Raw genomic sequence first — 25,544 nt, 5'->3', positions numbered from 1 at the left:
TTCCTCCCTGCCGTTAAAACAATAATGCAATATTTAACCATACACACGGGGAGCGAGAGAAAGAGCGTAAGCGAGAGAAACTCGAGAGAGGGGGTGCCGGTGTCGGGACGCGAGAGAAGGTAGGGATATAAGGAAAGTAGGGGCGGTTGTAGGAGACGCGCGGGAGGATTTTCCCCCCTCCAAAGGCATCCGAAGCAAGTTGTATAATCTCTCTTTCTCTTTCTCTCAGCTGGCGTTCTCCAGCGATCGCGCGGCTGCTTCGTGCGCCCGTTAGTTGTCTCGGCGCTGCTTCTCTTCGTTTTGTCGCTTCTCTGCGTCTCTCTCTCTCTCTCTCTCTCCCTCCCTTCCGCTTCATCTTTACTCCACATCCTTCTTTCTCTCTCACAATCTCACGCGTGGTGCAAGCTTTTAGGGGTATCTCACCCCGCATCCAGTGCTTTTATGTGACGCCGGCAACAGAGAGGGAGGGTGCAGAAGGGGAGGATGTGCGATATAGGGGTGGCATCGTAGTGGGGATCGGAGGCGGCGCACGCCTCTCGAGGGGGATACGGAGGGCCAGCAGCCTGGGGTGGCTGTAGACGCACTCTCCCAGATGCAGGTGGGCGAGCGCCGATAGAGAGGATGAGCAGTCGTGCACGCGTACACTCTGTCGCTCGACAGCACTTTCTGAAGGATTATGTTAGACTTGCATCTGAATGAATGAAAATGCGTGACGCCTTAGATAAATCTATCTATATTTTGGCGATACTTTTCTTGAAGAAGACATGGGATTGCACTCTCTAATCATCGAGATAATAAGATATCTAGATACTATTGTACGCATCTTGCTTTTGTACATAAAATATCCATTGTTTTTTTTAACAAAATAAGTAATATTAGCGTAAGTCGAAGGTAGCTTTTTAGCGAATATAGAGATATTTTAATATTAAATAAAATGATCAAACAATTGAACTTTTTGCAATAAATACTTTCTAATGTTTTTAATATATACGATAATTCATAGCTGTATTCTTTGTTCTGATTATTTTCATTCAACTGTAATTTAACAATATTATTCTTTCTTAAAATGTTAACAATTTATCCACGTAAAATCACGTATCATTCAAATAAGCGAAATAACTTTATGCTGTTTTGCATTTAGCTCCTACTTTTATGCAAGTTTTTGTCAAACGTTTCACACATATTTACCGCGAAATTTATTTCTACTATCGACCTGCGCGACACTATAATTAATATCGCCGCATGTCTAACCAATGAATATAAACTCTTAACAGTGAGATTAAATGTGGTATCTAAAATTACAGTTTTCATCGATTAATCATAATAGTACTGCTGCACATGATAACGTAACCAAATTCGAGCTTAATTCGATTATATCGAGTGGCCACATCTGATATTATCTGTCAATGATTACTCTTTGCCCACTGGCAACAAATACTGATTTATGTCATTCATTGGCTCTTAATGCAGATACCACGAACAGATTATGCCATTCGATCAAGCCAGCCAAATTTCATTAGTTCGGTCAAGAGTTCAAAAGGTGAATCATCAAACATGAACGATTATTTGATCGTTATATAAAAATAAAATCAATGTATAGCAAATAATTATATATCTAGTCATAATATCATAAACCATATATGAATTGATCGAGTATTGTAATTATTGCATCTCGCTTAAGATCAAAAGATAATTAAGATTAATCGATATTTAAACAGAACATTTGTTTCTCTCATAAGTTTACTTATCAATTATTTATTGCAAAATATGCACCATTATTAAATATGCGATAAATATATGTATATGCAATTTTCCTTTTATTATACATTACATACGAGATACATCGTTGCACATTATTGATTAAATTATATTCCAATAAATATTGTAAGCAACATCGGATTGCTTGCATGGAAGAAGGGTCAGTTAGAAAACAGGTGGAAGAATGTCGCGAAACGGCGTTACGTTAATTAATAGCAGCGAGTGCTGATCGTCATAAGTTAAGCCGAGGGGTCATAAGTTACACGGAGAGATCGAAGTTTTTGATGCGAAAGCGTCTCGTAAAACGGGGCTTCGACCTGCGTCATAAATTTACAGTATAATTCCAAGAATAATCGTTAAGAGCAGATGTTGCTAATAATAATCTAGGTAGATAGATATCACAGCGCATGTCTACTAAAACGTTCCGGAACCGATCCATTGATATACGTCGTAGCGCGCGATAGGTACGGATATAAAACTGTGTCGAGTAAGATTGTGCGCATGAATCGCGCAGTTAGATATGCCGCGCCGGTGATCGAAGTCGGATACGAGAGAAGCAAGGAATCGATACGAGAAGGATGTCTGTTCTTGCCCTGTTGAGTTCTCATTACTAGTTCCTATTGTCTAGACTATAGCTTGCGCGATTGTATTTTGTAATCGCCTTTTTCATACATTTTTCTTAGCGTGTTATCATTATATGTTTAGATGATAGATCTTTAATGTATCAATAAGATTTTTATTTTAGTGGCGATAAGATTTAACTGTAATTTCAAATACAAATGCAAATAATTTTAACATTGAATCAATTATTATCAATTATTTGTTAATTTATATGGAAGAGATTATTACTTAACATCATTAGCATTAGTTTAAAAATTGACCGAATAAATTTAGAGGACGGCATAAAAGCATTATATAATATAATCATTCTTTAATTATTAACAATATTAAATGCAAACTATTTTTACATTCCCCAGCATAATTCGAAACGCTATTCGCGGATGTTAGTAGCTCAAGCAGCAAAATTAAATAAGAGTCACGCCTGTATTCTGCGAAGCATTTTCCCTCCGTCGTTACGAGCGGATACGAGGATGGTCCGCGTACGCAAGGTAGGTACTCGGAAAGGGTCATCCCAGGGCCCAGTCGCTATCCGGGGAGGACGATCGAGACGGGTAGAAGCGGTATGGGGGTAGCTTCGTAGTCCAGATAGTCGGTACACTTAGCCACATGTATAGCCGTTCTCTCTCTCTCGAGGACACAGTAGGGGCGCCGATGGAGGGGGCAAGAAGCGGGGTCGGTGGGGGGTGGGTGGCAAGCCGTGGGGGTGGCTACCACCCTTTGCAACCCCCCACCAGCGCAGGAGTTGCGTCGCCGACGCTCGGCCAATAAGGAGGCACGCCGACACAGAGACAATTCAAATGCTGCGCCAATAACAAACGTCTTTTGTTGTTACACGGCAAACTTTCTTTTCGCCTGGTGCTGCTGTTTGTGCCGTCCCAGGGATGCCCAACCCTGTGGGTACCCGCCATCACCCCCTGGCAGCAGCCTCCACACCCCCAACCGCCCCCTTACCGACGATTCTGTCCGAGGCATATTTTTCTTTTACCTTTTCTCTTCACTTCCTCCTAGCTTTTTTCTCTATTCTGCCTCCTGTCCCCCCCCCCTCCCCCCTCGTCTTCTCTCTCTCTTTCCCCAATTCAACGGAGCGTCAACATATTAAAACGGGGGGAGGCGATAGGTGGCCAGAGAAGGGTCTGCGCAATGCTGACATTGCCTTTCCGCGTTTGTCTGGGCCGCTGCCTTTCGACGCTTCCGTCTTTTTCTCCCACATTGTAGAGCGTCTCGACGCTTACCTCGTGGTGGTCATCCTCGTGGATGGCCATCCACTTCACCATCCTGCTGCTAATTCGCACGTACAAAATCATAAACCTTTATAGAGCTTGTCAACAATGTAATGTATATTGCACGATATATTCGCAGTCTTCGTTTTCTTAAAACGAAAAAGGATGCAGATCAATAATATAATTTTTAATTCCTAATTATAATTAGATATAATATCAAACAACTTTATTCACTCAAAAAAATCTGAAATATTTACAGAATATTTCATATTAGATTAAAGAACATTTTTCTCTGGCATGGTAAGTACAAAATTTATATTTAGCAAATGAGTTTTTCAAATAATTTGTATGCCATTCATTTCAAGAAGATTTTTTTATGTACCTTGTCATTCTCGGTTTTAAAGACACGTGATTATCTTGAGCTCACGCGGCGTCAAGGCGTCGGATTAAATACTGGTAAAACTTCGCCAATCGACCCCGTTTAATGTCTTGCCTTAAAAGAAAGGAACCACCAGGACGGGGTTGAGGTAGAATGGAGCTTCGGCGGAACGAAAGGATAAATATTCATTGACGTCTTCATCAAGACTTTTATGACCCGGTAGAAAGGATGAGGCGAGACGAGAAGTACGAGACATCTTGCGCTGTCTCTCCAGCTGGTTTGCCATTTAATTTATAGGAGTCAGATGTGTAAAGTAAAGAAAAATAACGACGAATGGGATATTTCCATAGCATATGATATAGAGGAAATAAGAATTAAATTATAAATAAATTATGTAACGTTTAACAAACAATGTATGGCGAAAATTATCGATAAGAACAAAGATACAAGAAGTTATTTTTTCTTAAAAAAGACTCTACCATATTCACAAAAAAAAAGATCAATAAAGTCAATCGTATCGCAATAATTTCAGATATATATATGTATATATATATATATATATATATATATATATATATATATGTGTCTATTTAAATATAATTTATGCAATTTAATATTCGAGATATAAAATCATACACGCGCAAGAATAGCTAAAATCTGATTAATATAAAATTCCACTTAATGTTTGACACGACAGACATAATCTGTTTAAAACTTTAATGATTTTGAATAAATAAAGATATAAAATAAATAAATTATTATAATAAAATAAAAAAGTAGTTTTGTGAAAAAGTAAAAAGAAAAATATCTTTTTATTACGCATGAAAAAAGAAGAGGAAAATATTAAGAATTTCCATACTTTCTTCTACACAATTTTGTTTTCCCTCATAATTATACAAAATAGTCTTCTTAGAAAAATTTCTAAAGTTTCGCACTAAAATTGCTGATCGAAACATCATTAGATGAATGCGCGAGTCAATGGACAGTAGAAGATGCCGGAATTCGAGATAACCGGAGATAACACCGAGGCAAATTAGTCGCGTGGATATCGCAGCCGGATGTGCCAAAATTCTCAGCAAGGTGACGGTGTCGCTCGTGAAGGGATGAAAGAAAAGGGGATCCGTCGAAAGGCTGCTTCTTCGCGGCGCGAGGGTGGGCGGCAAAATTGAAATTTCTTCGCTCGAGCGACGACGCAGCAACTCATAAAAAGTTTAAACGTTTCACTCTCTGGCTGGTGCTGCTGTTGCTGCCCGAGTCTTGCCCTTTTCTCCCAATATAAACTCTCTCTCTTCCCTCACTTCGCCTGTCGATTGACTACCGCGCCTTTCTCCACTCACCCTGATACGGCTCAACCCCCTCCCCGTCACCCCTCGCGGAGATGCTTACGGCTGGCAACTTTTACCCCGAGAAATTAGGGGCTTACTGCGCTCCTCTCTCCATCATGCCACCCCTCGAGATATCGTAAAGTTTACGTGTGTGTCATCCGCGAAGCGTCACGATTGTTTTTATTTAGCAAAGTGGGTCGCTTATTTTTTAAATAAAGAAGATTGTAGTTGTTGATAGTGGATGTGCAAGTTGCTTCATAATAATAAAGCCTCGCTAGATTTCGCTTTGCACTCGTATAGTCAATGCTTCTTGAATCAAAATTTAATTCCATTCTGTATTTATAATCCATAAAAAAATTTATTTGTAATTTTATCTCAGACCAAATAAAATAATTCTATCATTTTCTGCAGCATATACGTTTACAGTTTGCTATGAATTGCTGAAGCCTGCGAGAGGGCTGCTGACTTCTATTTACCAATATGCTGATGTAATTATTATATTGCCTTCTATCTCCCTTCCCACGTGGCTTCTTATTATTTGCAGTATTAATATCTTGCGTTCATTAATTAAGATTCGAGTAGTATGTTTGCTTAAGCGCTCACAAACTAGTCTACACTAATCTTAGATATTTCCGTAATAACTTGATATCACAATAGGTTTGCGGCTAAATCTTTTATCTTACGCTTAATGTTCATTTTCAATAGTCTAATTGTGTACTCATGTGCCATTCTTTGATATGAGACCTTATATGACTTTATATATATATCGTTATATACATACATTGCTATCATTTATATACGCAAACTGCTCTCATGCTGTTTAAAAAAAAAAATTATTAACAGTAAAATGTACAATACCGTTTTCATAATGGCTTGCGTCAGTCTACGTCTTCCATTTCTGGATCACGCAGACCAAAATAGTTCCTCGACGCACCGTTCAAACAATACATATTCAAATGGATAATTTGATCCCGTGTGGACACGAATGCGTGGACGGGAGGAAGAGCGAAGGGTTGAACGCGGAGAGAGCGGACGGAGGCGTGTGCTTTACGGCTCGTTCCATTATAAAGGCAGGATGTGACGACCGCCGATGAAAATAAAAGCGGGCACGCGGAAAAATGTTGCTGCAAGAGCGGCAAATATTGTTGCGGCCGGAGACAGCGCTCAGTGGCGGATGCACGGTCGAAATTATTAATCGCGCGCCGCTGGTCCTTCGACCGGCGGCAAATGTTGACGTTACCGGTACGGCGAACGTTGCGATCGCACACCGACGTGCATCTACGATGAACGGCAGGGAATTTAAGAGCTTCGGGAATTAATTGTATCAGCACGGTGTCTCTCTCTCTTGTTTCATCGCGAGTACTTTCATTTCATTCGCGATTAAAAATCGTTCGCAACTCAATTTATATAATTTGATTTAATATCTTGCTATCGCGTGTCGTTTGCTATTAATATCAATATTTGCTTCTCCGTAAAATAAGAATAAATTAAATTAAAAATATATGTGTATTGTATTTTTGTCACGTTCAAGTTATTCTTAATATAGTTTGTTTAATACACTGTAATGTCTCTTTTGCAATTTATGCGTTTACATCCACATCACATCTCTGCAGTGTTAAATAGAAATAAATTAAAATAAAAAATTCTTTGTTTATAATTTTTTTAATAAATATTTTTTTAATTATTTCATGTTAACGTAATAATAATTTTAGAATCTTTTGGTATAATAATGTTAATGAGAAATTTACCAAACATGGCCAATTATCTGATTAATTGACACAATTCGCACCTCGCATTCTTTCGTGAAGGAGAAGTCCGGCTCCTCTTTCGAATCTATGGGAATCTTCAATGAGATGGAGAGATGGAGCCGGGGCTGAAGCCCGGTTGTGCTTATGGGTCGCGTGGGTGTCAGAGTCGATATCTTGCCGGCTCTGTGTCACAGAAGGGACGTTGGTGGCGGAAGGGCGAAGGATGGGTAAGAGAATCGACGGAGGGGACGGCGGGTGAAGTAGAGTTGCCGGGGGTAGGTGCGGCTGCGAGCCGTTGGGGGGACGGATACGAGCGAGGGGGCATGATTAGCATTACACTCTGAGTCTCGATGATCAATAGTGGAAACGTCTCTCCCTTCATTCTCATTCTCTCGCTGTGTTAGCCTTATCTCCTACCCTACCCCCTCGCGCCCTCTTGCCCCCCCCCTCCCCTCCCGGCATCGGATATGCGCGAATCTCCCACACCCTCTCCCGGAGCTTTCTGTCGCCCTCTCCCCCCCTCCCTTTTCCGCGCGTTCCGAGTACCTATTTCTCTGCCACTCTGTACTACTCCGAGCGTCTTTCTCCCGCTCTTTTTGCCGAGTCTCTTTCTCTCTCTCTCTCTCTCTCTGTTTCTCTTTAAAGCGAATGCTGCGAATGATGATCGCTGCTAACTAGATGTGCTGTCTACTTTGACAGGTTAATGAACGCATGCTGTACGATCATTATTGTTATTTGAAATTATAACTTGATTAATAAAACACTATAAAATTGCGTAACATAAAAAAATAATTATAAAAAGTTAATTATATTACAATATATTATGAATTAATATTATATTAGCTGTCCAAATAAATCATAATAAAAATAAAATATATAAAAGATAAATATAAGCTTTTAAATCGATCTCATATTTTGAAAGGCTCAAGAACAGATCGCGAGATTAAAGTACTTTGAAGAAACATCAGCTCATTCATATATAGTACCGTATCATCTCGACTTCTTCGCGTAAAAGTCTTACAAATCCGTCATTTGCTGCAGCGACAATAATGATCTGGTGAGAGAATAGCAGCGCGAGTTTGTCCCGTTCCATCGCGATAGTTCCCGAAACGAAACGTAACGCCTGCAGGTTCCTCACATTTATTCCGAGTGCGAAAAAATGCCGAATCAGCCAGATGATGCGTAGCGTGTATCTATACGTACGTACATAAAGGACCGAGATTTCTCCTCTCGGCGTCTCGAGTCTATACCGGCGGTTACACCTTCCTCAGGTCCGTCCCCGCGCCACCCCGAAAGACGATCCGGGGATGTTTTATTTGACGGTGTCAGCAAGCGGGAGATATTAACCGAACAGCTCTCGCCTGCTGGAATTATGTGGGCGGACGGGCGGCGCGAGATTCGACTTCCATGGAATTTCCGGAGAACGCGGTATTGTAGCGAAAGAGAGCGACGGAGAGCGAGACGCGGGCGATGTGAGAGAGGAGGATGGAGAAGGAGGAGGACGGACGACGGGTCACACAGGGAATCTACCGGGCAAACTTCACCATTCCGGATACCATGGTACCCCGGAGACACTGGCCGTGCCTAACTGCAGTCCCCCTCCCCTACCGGTCGTTACATCGTCTGGGTATCTGCATCTGCATCGGGAGCATATCGTATTCGGCGGTAACTCACGTTGGTCGGCGCGGCGGTGCGTCCTTGTCTGTCGCGTAGAGTCAGAGGTGATCAATGAGACTGCCAGAAACGGCAAAGTTTTTGCGTGATCTACGCGAAGAACATATCTGGAAAGGTACTCGAGAGATTTTAAGACTGCACGAAAAATATTCCAATAGAATGTAAATTATTCAGGTATATGAAAACAATTTTGTTCAATTGGTGTTAATTGTTTCGGAATATAAATAATATCTTGTATTTCTGAATATATGAAATATAAAATGTATTTTAATAATCATATATTATAATATAAATATTCATCTTTGTAATATCTCACTCAACGTTCACCGCGAAGTAATTAAAGCGAATTCCGTAAACTTTTCTGTGTGTTCTTCTAGCTGACTGCTTCAAATAAGTCTGCGAAAAGTAGCAGTTTTTGGAACTGGTTCTCTCGCAACTTTCGTAGAAGTGACACCAGTGGTAATAAAAAGTCGCAAAGATAAGAACCTCGTCTTCCATAGATTATGCATAAAAAAAATGTGATGACACTTATGACAGTCCTTAAAATATTATTTAGAACAATTTTTAATCATACATTACATTATATCTTGCAATCTACGTTTATTAACGCAAGATTATTTTTAACAAAGGATAATTAAAATAATATATAATATTATATAGCGTAAATATAAAAACTTATATGTTTAATCAAATTTTTAATAAATACTGTTGCAAATTAATAATACAAATTTAAGTAATAATCAAACTTTAAAGTTAAACTTGAATAAAATATTCTCTCTTAGATATAAGATTCAATTTACTATAAATATGACTTTTTTCTAAAACAACTTTACTTTAAATTAGATAAAAAAATTATATTCTCATTTTTTGTGATAAACTGGAGGAAAGTAAATGATAGCTCATTATGTCAAAAATTCATAATTGCTAGTAGTAATTACGAGACACTACCGTATCTCTTGATGAGAGATCGTGCAAAGTATCGGAATTCTCTCTGTCATCATCTATCGTGCATTCTCACTCTCTCTTTTCTCACTTACTTTGACAATTTCTTTCATCGAATCTCCTTTCGGTTCATTTGACAGGACGACCTTTTTTCGCGCCCGCCGCACAAAGTGTCGATCCGTCGTTGTCTTAATGGCTGGCAAGCCACTCGTCCTTATTGCACACTTAATTACTACCTGACGCCAGAAAGTTATAATGGCCAACAAGGAGTACTCGAGAGCTCTGGAACCTTTCAGCCAGACGGACAAATCACTGTCGAAATAAAATTTCTTATTCCAGCGATATTTCAAGTGATGCTGCCGATCCATCACTTCTACTTCTTAGCAGTCACATAATGAGAATTATGGCCTTATTTAAGCACGGATATTAAAATTATGTAATGCGCGACAAATATAAATATTTTAATTATAATAAAAAATTTAATCTCCAATGTAATAATCATTGTCAAAATTTTTTTAAATTTTATATGTATATACTACTTATACATATATTGTAAATAATGTAATCGTTTAATTAAAGGCTATTTATTCATTTAATTAAGGAATGCAAATTCTATATTTGTTTTATATCTGTTGAAACAATTGTTATAGAAGAAAATATTATATACAAATAAGTATATATGTGTCAAACTATTTATATTATTTATAGATAGTTTTTATTTTCCTCAGAAGAGGAAATATTATAAGAAAATACACCTCGGACAATTGGCGTAGAATGACTGTCGCAGTAAAAGAAATGCTATGCTTACCATAAGGAAAATTTTTATCGACTCACTCGTCGCGAACGATACCTCTACGAGTGATAACATAACGTGGAAACGGCGAAATCGTAGCCGCGCGTTCGCAGGGGACGAGCTCGGAATCGAAAATCGGTCGCGGCGAACGGGGTGGCGAGGGATGAAAACGGCGAGCCTAAACAATATCTTGCGGCAATGTAAGGAGCGTCTATTGGGCCATTACCGATGGTGGCTGACCATTTTGGCCATTTGGCTTGGACAATGCTACGTCAGCGGTTTCGATTCTCTCCCGCCTGTTCTCCGCCTATTTCCCCTTTCTTCCCTAGCAGAGTCGACTAACTTTCGCCCTTCCTACCCTTTTCTTCCCCGTGTTAAAAGAGTTTGTATTGTTTAACGATTAAATGATCGCTTGTGAATAAAATTTTATAATATTATAATTATATATATATATATATAAATTCGGTTTAGAGATAGAATTTATATATTACTGTCATTATATTTAATGATTTGTCAATGTACACACACCGAGTGTTGTGAAATTTTCAAAAAATTTAATCGACATTTTTATCAGTTATTTTTTACCTTTTATCATCACAAACGCATAAAAATTGCATGCTCTTTTTGAAACAAAACACTTCGATGCATTTTCAGTTTCAATTCGCGATCTTAATTTTTCTCACTTTTCCCTTCTTCCCATCCGATAAATTCGAACGCGCGAACGTCCATGGCTTTTACGCTACGGCGTCTACGAATCGATAGATCGCGCGATTCATTTGAAGACGGTGGAAGAAAGCGCGCGGCAACGACATTTCGAAGAATGGCAGACCGAGAAACCAAGCGAAATCGATCGCGGCCTTTCAATGTCTCGGCTTTATCGTCGGCCATATATCATCATGCCTATATCACAGCTACGGGATCTCGAAACTTTGCGTTTTTTTTTTCTCACGACGTATAGATACGCGTAAAATCCTGGGGCTTGAAATCACGAATTCGATTCGCAAAACATAGCAGAAAAAATAAAACGCAATTTCCGCTGACACGTTGAATTTGTGCATGTGTGTGTGTGTGTGTAACGGATTCAGTATAATCTTGTAATATATTTTATATTTACATTTAAAGAAAACATCTTTAAAATGATACTCAAAAAATTTTTTAAACACAAAGTAAAGAGAATATTGTTAATCTTGCAAATTAATCTTGCAATATATAAAAATTTAAAAATAACGATACAAAACATCGCTTATTAAAACTGTTTCTATGTAAATTTAATAACATTTTAAAAATACTTGCTTACAGAAAAGCAGGATCATTGAATAAAATTATCGCATTTCTTAAAGAATTTTTATTTTTCGGTGCCGACACATTCGGTCCTTTGTATGATAGGAAATTTAAATTTCCCAACCACCAGAATCGTCAAATCGCTTCAACGTCGCCTCGACTCCAAGGGAGCATTGAAATTCGATGCATGACGTTTAGCGGCGTTTACCTTCCCGTATAAAACAAGAATCGCGCAATTCCCGGCGGAAGCGCGTATTATCAGCGTCTCGAATAAAATTCAAAGACAAACGCTCGCAGGGAACGCTCGTTTTCTCCTCCACCCCGAAGGCGCCACCCTCCGCCCGCTCCATCCCGCTTCTTCCTCACGCTCTCGTTTCTGCTCCAGATCCAATTCTCGGTCGCTCCTCTTCATCACAATCCCCGCCGCGCCTCTCATTCTGCACTCTCTTCAGCGGGCGAAACATTGCGCGAAATAACGTTAAATATTTACCTTCGGGACGATTGTTCCCGTCGGTACGACGGGATAAACATCATTATGTAATGTATATAAAGCGAACGGAGATAGCGCGAGAATATGCGGGTGGAGGACGGCGGATAAACTTTTGTGCACCTCTTCTTCGCGCGCCAAGGATTTACCTTGCGCGTAGACGCTTGTGAGGTCCATCCATCTGACCTGTCCGCTTGCGTATCGATGTCCACATCCTTCATCCGCGTGCTCATCCATCTGAAGCTTGTGTGTCAATTCGAAAAATCTCATGACGGTATTTCAACTATTGGATAAAATCCAATATTTCTGATAACTTATAATTTATCAGCTATCCTGCTTGCAAAACTTACTTAAAGTTTTGTAAAGTTATTTTACATCATATAGTCGAGCATTTTAAAGCGTCTCATATCGTATTTACATTTAAAATAATATTTAAGGAGATATATGATACTAGCAATCAAATTTTTTTCTTTTAAATAAATTTTAATCTAATTTTAAGTTTGTGCGCAAACTTATTTTATTTACTGTTATACTTATTTACTGTATTTAAATATAATTTTTTCTTGTTCTTTTTATTTTTATTTTTACAACTTATTGTTATGTATCATGCATCTCGGAATTGATATCACTCATTAGTTACGCGAATCTCAATAGGACAACGGACGAGAGAAATCTCTGCTCACGTATAAGAGACAAGATACTTGGTCGTCATCAACCATTAACCAGCACGTCGGTGACCCTCGTTTGTGTTTCTGTATTGCGAAATGCGAACTGAATGGCCGGCGAACAGTTCGCTGGGGGAGTTCACGTTGCTCCGCGAAGTCCCCTTGGGGGGTAAAAGCGAAGGGTCGTCGCGCGTAGTCGTTGAAGGCGACGCGATCGCCACTATCCCTTCGAGAACATTAATTATTTCTCGACTTTCGTCTAGCATCATCACTCGACCCACCGGAATGACCGTCGTTCGTTGCACGCAGCATGTTTACGTGCGTTTCAAAGAGTCAGGCCATGGCAAAAGATGGACTTTTCAAATCAACTCTCAACTTTTAGTCACGATTCTAAAAAGCTTTCCACTACATTTTGCATCTTTTGTCCTTCATTATCTCTACTTTTAAAATAATATCCACGGTGCATACATTATATATTCAACTTTTATGTTGTGTAAAATCTACTCACAGCACTGTAGAAGATTGAGACGCATTGAGTGAACGGAAATCAATCCAGATAATTACCTAAAACAAGAAAAGAAGCTTTAATTAATTTTAAACAACAGATAATTATGTTGCAAAAAACATATAGATTTTTTTATATTTATGCACTTAATATTTACGCTATTAATACTAATTTATTGATATATGTAACACATTTATGAGCTTGTCTCATAAATAATTATGTAACGTTTATTAAATTATTAGATAATCTACTTGTCTTTATTATCAGATATCGGTTTCCATTAATATAAATTATACTATATATTTTATCTAAACATTATATCATATATATATATATATATATATATATATATATATATATATATATATATAATTTTTATATGCTTAATGAAAAATGTATCCACGCGTTATTTCAAGTGATCAGAATAGACAGTTGTATTATCACCGAAATAAACAGCTCGGAGGAAACGTTTAAAGAGGTTATTTCCCCCGAATATCAAACCGTGGCAGGTACCTTTGTGTCGTGACGGTCAAGAGTACAAGCGGACCGTACCGATAAGTGGCCCTATCAATCCATTCGGTCAGATAAGGATTTTGCCATTGATCGCCGTTTCCCATATCAGTCCCCTCCCCCCCCCTCCCCCCTCCTACTTCCATGACGTTCGTTCCGCTGCGATTAATGGACAACTATCAACGCCCTGGACGATCATCAATCACGATTCCCGAAACACTCGGTCCGTTAATAGGCGATTTTATATTTCGAAGCTCTGTCAAAAATTGTTTCCGTCGTCTGGTTTGTGTATTGTTTCGAGAAAAACGCGGCTATATTTCTCTCGTTTATGTAACAGATTCGACGAATGAATTTATGCATTACATAATTACAATTTGGAATTAACAGATAAGTTTGTTTAATGTAAATGTAACACAAAATTTTTAATTTAAATTTAATATTTCATAATATTTTAAGAATTACATTTCCTCTCTCTCTTCTCTCGACATAAAATCTAATTGTAAGTGTATTTAAAAAAAATGTACATAGAATATATTATATTTCTCAATTATCTCATTTTTTTTTGTGAAATAATTAAAATTTTAATACATAATTTTAGGCAATGATACGCCATTAAACTATGAAAAGCATGCATTTATGCGTCGTCGTTAAGCTATGCCAAGTTGAAACCGGATATCTGGAAAATGAGAGTATAAAGGGTGGCATGGTTGAAACAATATCGCATTTTATAGTTGTAATCGAGGATCATAATTGAGCAAGTTTGTATGGCTGCCTGTTTCTACGACCGACTATACTTTGGCGCACTTCTGCCTTCTCTAAGACACCCTCGAAGAATGCCTCGGGTGTCACGCTCTTCGCATATCCCCCTCCAATCCCCTTCAATCCGGTATCCCCGGCGGTATAACCCCGTGCTAACAAGATTTCGTATATGTAATTGGTCGAGTATTAAATTGCGTATTCTAACGTTGGAGCATAGGAAATTGGGAGACGACGTGGATGTGTGGAGACGATGAGGCGGTCGGGGGTGGATAATAGCTGTGGGTTGGATCATTTAGTAACATACTGCAATGTCGTGACAGTTAAGTTCTCGACACAGAAAGATATATATATATATATATATATCCCTTCTCAAGGCGCCGGGCATGTTCTAACGAAATTTTGTCCTTTTTTATGTTAAAATTTCGAAAAAATAATAATTTATTTTACAGTAAAATCTTGAATGCTGCACTGAGGAATATTATGACAATCTATAATTTAGTCTTGAATTATCGCAGCCATAATAGAATTATTATGTTTGTATTTATAATTCATTTGTATAACATGTATATACGTATATATATATTAAAATTTTTGACTTTTTTATTATATTTATTTAATATTAAAAAATTTAGTTTAAAATTTAATTCAATTTAATTTGAAGTTTTGTATTAAAAATGTAATTGCATTTAATAATATTTTTTCATCTTCGATAAATTTCTTTTAAATAAAATAAAATTATAGTACAAAATCGTTAATTAAATACTATTCATAATAAATAGTATTCAACTTTAAGAGATGCTAATCAAACACAAGTTGTGTAGAGCGCACATTATTGCAATTACATCGCTATTGCATGTAGCCTTAAAGCTACCATCGGTAAGAGCAGCCAGCTTAAGGAATTATAGTTCCACTTCTCTCTCGGAAGGGTTCAGAATGACACTAAAGATACCCATGAGAGAATTTCCAGAGAATATACGAAACACCTTCGAGCTGTCCCGAGGGTTCGCGACGAACGGTACCAATCTTGAACGGACGTCATGGCTAGCCAATAAACGCCAAAATCACTAAGCTAACTACTTTGGGCCAGTGAGGCTTGTCGTCCTTTCGTCCCTTTCGCCACATTGATGCTCCTTACAGACGATCCACTCCCCCGACCTCCAAAATTGTCTTTTAGACGAATACACCGCTTCCCTCCTTTCTCGCGCATTTAATTAAGCTGAGAGCGTCGCCACGATCACGGCGATGTTACAATTTTCGAAGCAAGTCGGCACAAATGACTCGAATTGGATTGCACTGCATGTGAAGCAGTAATTTTCCAGAAAAATCCGAATACATTGCCGTGATTACTTATATAAATTTATTAAGTTAGTAATTAAAATTTATTAAATTAATATTCATATGATAATTTATTATAAGATCTATTGAAATTTTGACAAGTAGTTGAAAGATATGTAACTAAAAAGAATGTTTTAAATATTTCTTGCGTATTTATTAATACAACTAAAAATTCGTCATCATAAACTATGAATTAAAAATAGAGAATTTTTTCTAAAGTAATTTCAAAAGTAAACGTAAAATTCATTATTTATAAAAGATATATTTTGTAAAAGAAGAAAAGAAATGAATTTTATAAAGTTTTAATTAGAAAATTAATAAAGTTCTTTGCTCTATAATGTATAAGCAGTCGGTGATCCGGGAAATTTGAATTTGAAACTTCTGGAAAATATTTTCCTTCGTAGTTTATGATAATCTTGATGAATCGTTACGAAACATTCCATTTGGGCATAAAGATAGGAAAAGACTTGCCTTCGCGCAAAAAATGTTGCGCGTAGCTCAAGAAGAAACTTTCGAGTTTCGGCTACAATCCGCAAAACTTCTATTACGGCAAAAGTAGCACGGCAAACAAAGCTATTTATTAACGTAATATCCTGTAAAACTTTCTCAGTTTATCCCTCTCATATATCGATTCGCTAAATCTACAAATCTTCGAGCCAAATACTGCAGAAAAATCTTGCCTTTTCGCATTTTTCTTTCATATTTCAAGCAATTTAATCATTAACATAAATATATAAATTACAATATAAAAAAATACTACTTTTTAATATTTATTAAATTTATTATTAAAACAGATTAGTTTATCTTCTTTGTTTCTTTTATTCTATTCTTTCTAATTTCTCTTCTGCTCTCCTTCTTTAAACTAACTTTTAATGCGTACGCGTATAAGGGCCCGCTATACAAAAATTAACAAGCGCGGAGAAATCCACGCCTTACGGAATACATCACGAGACGTATTTACATTCGTGTTCACGCTGTAATAGCGGCACGATGATGCCCACCTTTCTGGCCATCCCTTGATCACCCCCTCTTCCTTCGTACACCCACTAGCATGCTTTATCCGTCGGCTTTTCGCGAATGTACACTCGTAATTCCGCGATGTTTGTTTCCATCGTTGGCTTTCAGGGCTGTTCTTGCATGATGAAGGATGAGGGTGGCGGTGGTGCTCAATCCTACCCGCAGCATCCCTGCTTCTTCGTTTGTTTGCGCACTTTCTCCCTCAATCACTCGTAAATGTGTTCGTGATATTTTTTTCTAGAGCGCGCATTAATTTCGATATTTTCGATATCAATAAGTGATTATTTTATTGATCATTGCTTTATTATGAGAAATGTGGATATTTTGGTGTAATTTCTATATATCATTAACTATATTCCCCTTCTATATTTTGATTATTTCATTCATTTAGCTGTAATTGCATCCTGTTTAGTTTTTTACTTAGATAATATTTTTGTTAACTCGTGAATATTTTATATTAATTTGTCGTCTCTCGGTCAAAGATTAACTAATAAAGTTATTCCGATGTATATTTAAACAATATTTCTATTCTTTTAATTATTTTCTTCCAATCCGCCTTGAACGTTTTGTTTCTCATCTTACCTCTCTTAATTTTTTCTTTATCTTTGCTACGTAAGGTGATACGTAAGCTTAAAACGTGCGCACCTCGGGGGCAATAGCGTGCGCATGCCTTGTTTAACTAGCCTTTTAATTAGAAACGTTTAAAAATTAAACGGTAGCGCGAAATACATGCCGGTCTCCTCAAAATTGCGTGTGGCTGCAACCCTGCCAGAATCAGAGCACACTGGCACCTTTTGTTGCTACCCCCATTGTGCTGCACGCTGCTTAATATTTATCGCTTAGACATTGGCATGTACGCCATTCCTCATCGACGTGGCAAATATGCAAAAGTATGAGAAAACGATATACCACGAAAATCATGCGTAATATATTTTTAATACGATATTATACAAAAATAAGCGTAAATAAATAATTAAGGAAATAGCTTTCTTTAGTCGACTAAGATACTATAAATTAATTTAAAATAAATCACATTATCAAGGAATCGAGAAGAAAACGAGAAATATGATTTTATATTTATTTTATTATTTTTATATTTTAAAAATAATATAAATAATAATCAATTTATCGATTTCAAAAGAGATTTAATCAATTATAGCGCGTTAATTATTTCTTAGGTTATTAATTAATGTTTAATTTATTATATAACTTTCTTGTTATAAAGAAATGTCGAGCTCAAAGACATCAATTTACTAAATACTTAAAATTAATTAAAATCGTATAATCCCACGTTTTACTTTTAATATATCTTACATGTTTCACCTACTTTTTGATAGAAAATCTAGCGTAATACAATATCATAATTATTTCCATTATATTCTGATGTTAACTGCATCTCGCGCAATATTCGGAAAAGTTTTCGACATAAAAATGTATATAATTACGTATAATATTCCAATCCATTTAATACACTTTATGTACCGCTAATAAATGTAAAAAACGCAATTCCTCGCAGAGATTCCCTATACAGCGCGTTTGTGCGTCGGTGAGTCTGCATTTCGCTCGCTAGAGAATATATTGAATACAATATGCCGCCCCGTACGGTATTATTTACACGCGAATTTTGTATTTTAAAAAAAGCCACACAAAGAGTTGGATTTAATTCGTTTTTAGCGGAATATTCATTCACCATTGGTTGTTACATATGAAAAAAAAAATTTATATATATATATATATATTTTTTTATATAGAGAGTATGATCATTTGCGAGCACATTATACACAAGTTGTAGCGCATTGATGTATTCCATCGATTCAACAAAATAAAAGAAAAAAATAATCGCAAGCGGCGATTTCAGAAGCGGCTTGTCTAGACTGAAATAATTTTCAGCCTGGACAGACCGCTTCTGAAATCTTCATACAATATTAGATTTATGCAAACTATAGTGAAAGTTGCGTCCTAAATAAAAAGGGTTGTCACTTCCCGGCCGCACCAGCCAATCCCTCGCATATGCCGAGTCTACCAGAAACTTTGCGCGCTACCTCTACCATTTTTCGCGCCAACTTCTCTCTCGCCTTAACTTTGACAGCGGGACAAAAATACTTGGAGACATTATTAAATATGATTATCCAGGCAAGGAAGAAGAAAGGAAAGACGGCGCGGGGATGCATCAAAGAGGGCGGGAAAGAAAGGGCGCCGAAGAGAAATAGAAAGAAGCCGCTGAGGTGGGAAAAAAACGACGAATGATAGGGTTAGGCTAAGAGTAAAAAGTTGCAGGGGGGTGGCGAAGAGTGGTACGCGACTTTTGGAAGGTGGTCGGCGTTGGATGCTGGGGGTCATGCAGCTTCAAAGAGTGACGCGGGGGAGGAAAGGCGTTTCGCGTCGAGCAAGCCTGCCGAGCCTGACTCGGCTCTCAAACTTTGATACGATTAAGACGGAACGAATTAATCTTCATCCCTCGCCAACGCCGTCTGCTGGCAGCCGCAGGGACGCCAGTGGCGAAGAAATGGTTTAAAAAAAAAGGGGTGAGCGATCGCCAGGTCGAGAAAAGCCCGAGCTTTGGTGTCGGAGCTAAGGGTCGACCCCTTTGCGGAAACCCTCGTCGTTTCAGGGGGCGAAGGTGACGTTAATTAGAAAGGCGCGACGAGATTCCTGATCCGTAACTGTCCTTACTCAAACCCATATCCTTATTTGAGGCTTTCTTAACTCGTGCGAACAATTTTATCCACGTGCGATTGCCGATATTTATATTCGTTCGATAAAACATATGCGCGAGAGATCCTCAAAATTTATAATGTAGAACATCTCTACTTTTGAATCTACTTTCGTGAATTTAATTACGTGAATTTAATTACGTGCCGAATTAGTACCAGCACAATTAATTTAGATAAATCTAGGATTAAATCGCTTTCATAGAAATACGCAAAATAACGTATTTAGTCTGTTAAATTTAGGCAATATATTTTTTAATTAAACATAGATTTCAAATATTTTAAAATAAAAATTAAATATATATTGCAAATCCATGAAGATTTTATATTTGTTAATTATCGATCAATGTTAATCTATGATGATATTAGAATAAATGACAGCAGCATTGATTTTCCAAAGATAAGATGTATAACAACGAACAAGTCAGATGTGCTAATTTGTTGCACGTTAAAATGTGAGTAGATTGACCAAATGCTTGGCCCTTATAGGGAAAGGATAGTTCTAGCTACGAACGGCCTGGTCAGCAGCGGTCTACCGGTCGTTTTTAATCCCATTGTGAACATGGCTTAATCGAGAAACCATTACCCTGGTTTGCTGCGCGAGCTAGAATGTCTGGAAGGGTAGAGCCTCTTATAACGGAGAGGGAAGGCATGTGGTTCCGTGTGGATCAAGCTACCGATAGAGAGACCAAACCGATAGTTATCCCACACCTTCTGTTTCAGGGATTGTGATTGCGAAATCACGTTTTCAAAAGTAAATGCTCGATTTCCTTCTTTCAAACGGCGAATTCATAAATTTCGAGAAATACAAACATTTTTAAAAAAAATTTGCAAAATGTTTTAAAAAGTTTATCATTATTAATATTACACACAATTTAAAAGCAAACAAAAGTCATATTGGTACATTCTTAAATATAAAATAACATGTAAATCAAAAAGAGAAGCTTTTTGATTAAAAAAATCTTGATAATATATGAAATAAGATGCTGATTTAAAATATATTATAATTTTTTAAATATATTTAAATTTTTTAAATATATTATAATTTTTTAAAATTTTCTTTATTAACATATTTAGTTGTTAAAGATCTAATAATAGTATATAATAACAAGAATTATTAATAAATCATTAAATTAAAATCATTTAAAAGAATTCTTAGAAGATTGTCATAGTTGGACATTATTTTTGCATACACAATCCCTCGCGTACTCAATAATCCATTCCCTTACGATAATCGCCACCTACGACATAGACGAAAAATGAGCTCGTGCGGGCGAAAGGGAGGGTGCGAATTTGCTGATCGTATGGTATTTAGCAATAAAGTTCGATTCCCCGGATTGCCAAAAGAAGCAGCCCCTGATTTCGTCGGGGTTGCGAAAATTACAGGCTTCGGAAGTGGCCGCGTTTAAGCCTAGCGTCGTGTATCGACAGGAAGGTGGCAACGATGACTGGAAGGGCGGCTTCCAGCAGGTTGGTCAGAGGATAGCCCCGGAGAGTGGTCACCAAAGTGACGGGGAACCTCGGGGATGGCGAGATCTACGAGCAGGGATGACAAAAAGACCTCGGAATCGCACCACGCGACGAGAGAGAGAGAGCGGAAAGAGGAAAAGAGGAAAGGGAGGTCGCTGAGATCGGTTCGAATGGCTTCGACGAGGGTGAGAGAGGATCTCTCACCCTGGTCATCGCTCTTGTCGTCGGCGGTAAGCTCGGCGAATGAGGTTCCGCGGGAAACGCGCCGGGACAGATCGTTCCTTTTTCGTGGACGTCGGAGTTCTTTCCCGAGGGCGGTTTCGAGCAGCTGGACAAACTGCCTCGTTACTGGGGTGCGCCCGTCGCACTTTTCGGGACGTTAGGAATCCGTAATTGACGTCGGTCGGGCGGATACGCCGATGTAGAAACTGCACGATTATCGCCTACTCGCCATTGAAAAGTTTTCGTTTAACTATTGACGTAATTCGTTAGGATCTTTTTTTCTCCCGATTAACAAACGTTTCAAATAATCTTCTTATTTATTCATTTCACAAACTTTTGCATTTCTAATATGCAATAATTTAAATAACAATTAATTAAGTATATCAAAGTTTCTTGATTCGATGCATCTGTATATAAAAAAATCCATTTCCAAATTAATACAATAAAAATTGAATTTTTATTTGTTCATATCAACAATATTGCATAATATAAAAAGAAATATAAACTAAAATATATTAACAGCATCTTTGAAATTTGTTGATATATTTGTTATAATATCAGAGCTTATTTGATGCGTACAAGAAAAAAAATCAGCAAAAAATATATAGCTCGATGGAATTCAAATCGCTCGAGTTTACGCCCATCGAGAATACGCTTTCGATCTGTCTTGAAACAAGTCACCACCGAGCTGGGGCTCTTCGCGATTCTATTTACTCAATCGGTTCACTGATGATCGGGAACGAACGACGGGACCATGGAGCAGAAAGAAAAGTATGGAATATTTAGCGTTCAGCGAGCTATAAAAGCAATTATATGGCAGCCATTGTTTGGCGGGAGTGCACCTCCGCGATACGGGGGTGAACGCCCGGGGGATACAGAGCGGCAGCATCAATTCAATGAAAATCAGAAGTACGGAGCAATAAATACGGGCGAGTCAATCTGCCCCCACCATTCTAACTCCATCGTCACGTTATGGAAAATCCCACGAAATCTCGATTCGGTTTCAATGTGAACTCCTTTTGTGGCAGGAAGACCACCCGAAGGACTTTGCTCTCGTGAAAAGAAATTCAAGAACCCAATATTTCACAATAAATAATTTATACAATACAAAAATTTATTTTAATTAAGAAGAATAAGGCATAGAATATCAAAAAAAAAATACTTAATGCTTCAATTTTATTACAATTATTTTTTTAAAAGCATTTATTTTGAGATTATTCATATATTTATATTTTATTCTATAATAATAATAATCATTATTACACATCGTATCGTGCAAAATATTTAAAAAAATATAAGCCTGCTTTTCTTCAAATTGTATAATTATTTAAGTATGAAATTCATCTCTCTAATTAAAGAAATAATGTGCTATTTATAAATAACAGATATATAAATCTTTGATATAAAAAAAAATTCATTTTCCGACATTTTACGCGAGTAACTCGTTTGTCTTGATAGCAAATCTCGATTTGACGTAGTTCATCGTGGCTTACGGATAATAATTATTTAATGCGTAATTACGAATAACAGATTAGTTCGTCCTGCTCGTCGGAAGGCATTGCGTTTCAAATCTCGGAGAGGGTAAATGAGAAAATGCCAGAGTAAGAGCGGAACGAATGAAAAAAGAAGGAGAGAGAAAGAGAGAGGAAGCTGGCAACTCGGAAAGTAACCGGCTGTTGGAGGTGAGGAACAACGCTTCAACATAGAGAAAGGAGAGAAAGACAGAGAGAAAAAAAAGCAGGAGAGCAGTATGGCAGTTCTAATATAAATGTCTTGGCCGAAAGGCGGAACGGAGACATTCGCTAATTAAAAAACTTGAAAAATTAATACACATTTCTCTCGCACCTCGGGGGTTGTGTTACTCCTCCCTTAATCCCTGGTATCTGATCGGCCATCTGTTCCCAACCATCTCGAAACTGGTCCCGTCTTTTCGGCTCGCCCACTATCACTTCCAACGTCAGATATTATTTTAGTAGTATTTTAAGACCACTGCGCACTCAGTCTCTCGTTACTTAAGAATTTAACAGAGTAATTTTTTGCGATAAAAAGATTACGAGATAAGAAAAGTTTTATTTTTTTTACATGTACGATATATCAGCAATACACACCGTTTAAAAAAGTTTTATATACCTTTATCTTTAGCACTAATCAATATAAAAGCTCATTTCATTGCAAGATCTTTAAGTAAAATATAAAATGTATGTTATACATTACGATTTTTGATAGAACACTTTTAAAAGAATTAAGTTTCTTATTCAGTCAGAGAGTGACCAAAAATTTCTAATTATTAATTGAATTCGAAGTACCCACGCTTATTACCCGCTTCCGCGTTTCATTCCCGAAAGAATAGCTCAGTCCTCCCGCAGTTTCCGCAGCTCCACGGATGATCCGCGACCGCCGCCATCCTCCGAATTGACGGGAAGGTAACGACGAGGTGACGAGCGGGGACGGAGAGAGCACGGTCGGGATGAAAGGGAGCCGAAGGAGAGCGGGACGACACTGAGCGTAGCCCACTTCGTTTTGGAGACCAGACAGAAGCACTTAACTGCCCGCCTGACAATGGAGTCTTTCGCATTATAGCGTTCAGTGTCTTGAGGCCTATTCAGCGCGACTCCTGGCCCATTCTTTGCCATTGTCTGTCTCCGGCTGGTTATGGGAGCCACCTCCGATCTTCCACCCCCTCCGTCCGCTACAGCCCGGGAGATGCCGCTTGTAACGGAGGTCCGCCGAGGGTACGAGAGATCTTTATGCCGCCATCTAATTAGTCCCGACATTTAACGGGATATAAATAAGTTAAACACTATTGAATTGTTAATAACGATAGTCCGGAGCTCTGTCGCTTCTTTTGCGAGTTCTCCATTCCCGCCCCACTTCCCCCTTCTTCCCGGTTTTCATGACCGACCAGGCATCGCTTCGCTTCAACCCTTCCGTCAAATCCTTTTCCTTCCGCCACGGTACGTTTATCGAGGAATATATTTGTCTTCTCTTTTGTGCCTGAATGAACTGTTTCGTGAGCGTGAAAGAGACTCGTGATTAGCCGCGATTTATACGAAGATTTCAACTGATAATAAACAAGATTTAACGGCAAGATTGGTGGATAGAAATAATGTCTGGAAGTAGTAAAATACGTATACTGTGTATACATCTGTACCATTATATTTTTCTAAATAATTTCTTTCAGATAATAAATATATTCTTCTCAATTATAAAGATAACGAAAAAGCTATTAGCAGCTTAATAAGCTGCATTATATAATAATTTTAATATTCACTAATTCTATAAAAAAACTCATTAACATAATTTAATATTATTCTCAGAGTAAGATTTACGCTATAGAGATAGCCTTTATATTTATAACATTAAAAGTACGACGACAATGAAAAAAACGAAAGATGGAAGAGGAAAAGCAGAACAAGATGAGACGGGGAAAGTTTCGGTATTCTGCGAAAGAAGCGCCTGACCAAAGCACAATTCGTAGATGATAAATCGCTTAAACCTTTTCGCCGCGATCGTTCGGCCGGAAATAAAATGAATTTAAGATCCAGCCACGAAGAGCCGCAGCTCTGCGGCCGGGTAGAGACGCGGAGGAATGAGAGAGTTCCTCCCGCGGTCGGAGAGATTTCTTTAATTCGTAGCACTAGCGTTCAAAAATTTACATATTAATGAATAACGCAATCCTTAATTAGTTGCCGCCTCTTTACGTACTTTTATTTCATTATAATTTTAATTCTACCGTCGTCATAACAGCAGATAATGGAGAAATCGCAAATAACTGTACAAAAATTGTAAATAATTATATTTATAAATATACTTTTCAATTTATAATAAATACTAACGTATTTATTTCATCTTTTTATGAAGAGATAAATAAACAATGCAATTTTTTAACTATATTCAGAATAAGAAATAAACAAAAGTATTACAAAAATTAAATTTGTTATAAACAAATTAAAAAATTAACGGAAATTATAATACTTTATCAAATATAATTATTTTTAAGGCTCGATGTATAACGTGAGACCGTAAACGCTATCCGATATCGCTTTTAATCAAATTGAAGAAGCAAAAATAATTTAAACCGTACACCGAGCAACGTTGCAGATTTACGAAGTAACGCCACAA

The 25,544-nt window shown here is 37.6% G+C and overlaps 1 protein-coding gene across 21 annotated transcripts in view; it reads right to left on the bottom strand.

The window, feature by feature from the left end:
• LOC126855291 (forkhead box protein P1-like) overlaps positions 1–25,544 on the bottom strand; it is a 309,110-nt gene that overhangs the window by 55,249 nt on the left and 228,317 nt on the right. The gene's annotated exons all lie outside the window — the stretch shown is intronic.

This window comes from Cataglyphis hispanica, chromosome 15, assembly GCF_021464435.1.
Source record: "Cataglyphis hispanica isolate Lineage 1 chromosome 15, ULB_Chis1_1.0, whole genome shotgun sequence".
In the NCBI taxonomy this organism is placed as follows: domain Eukaryota; kingdom Metazoa; phylum Arthropoda; class Insecta; order Hymenoptera; family Formicidae; genus Cataglyphis; species Cataglyphis hispanica.
This window is presented reverse-complemented; position numbering and strand designations above follow the sequence as displayed.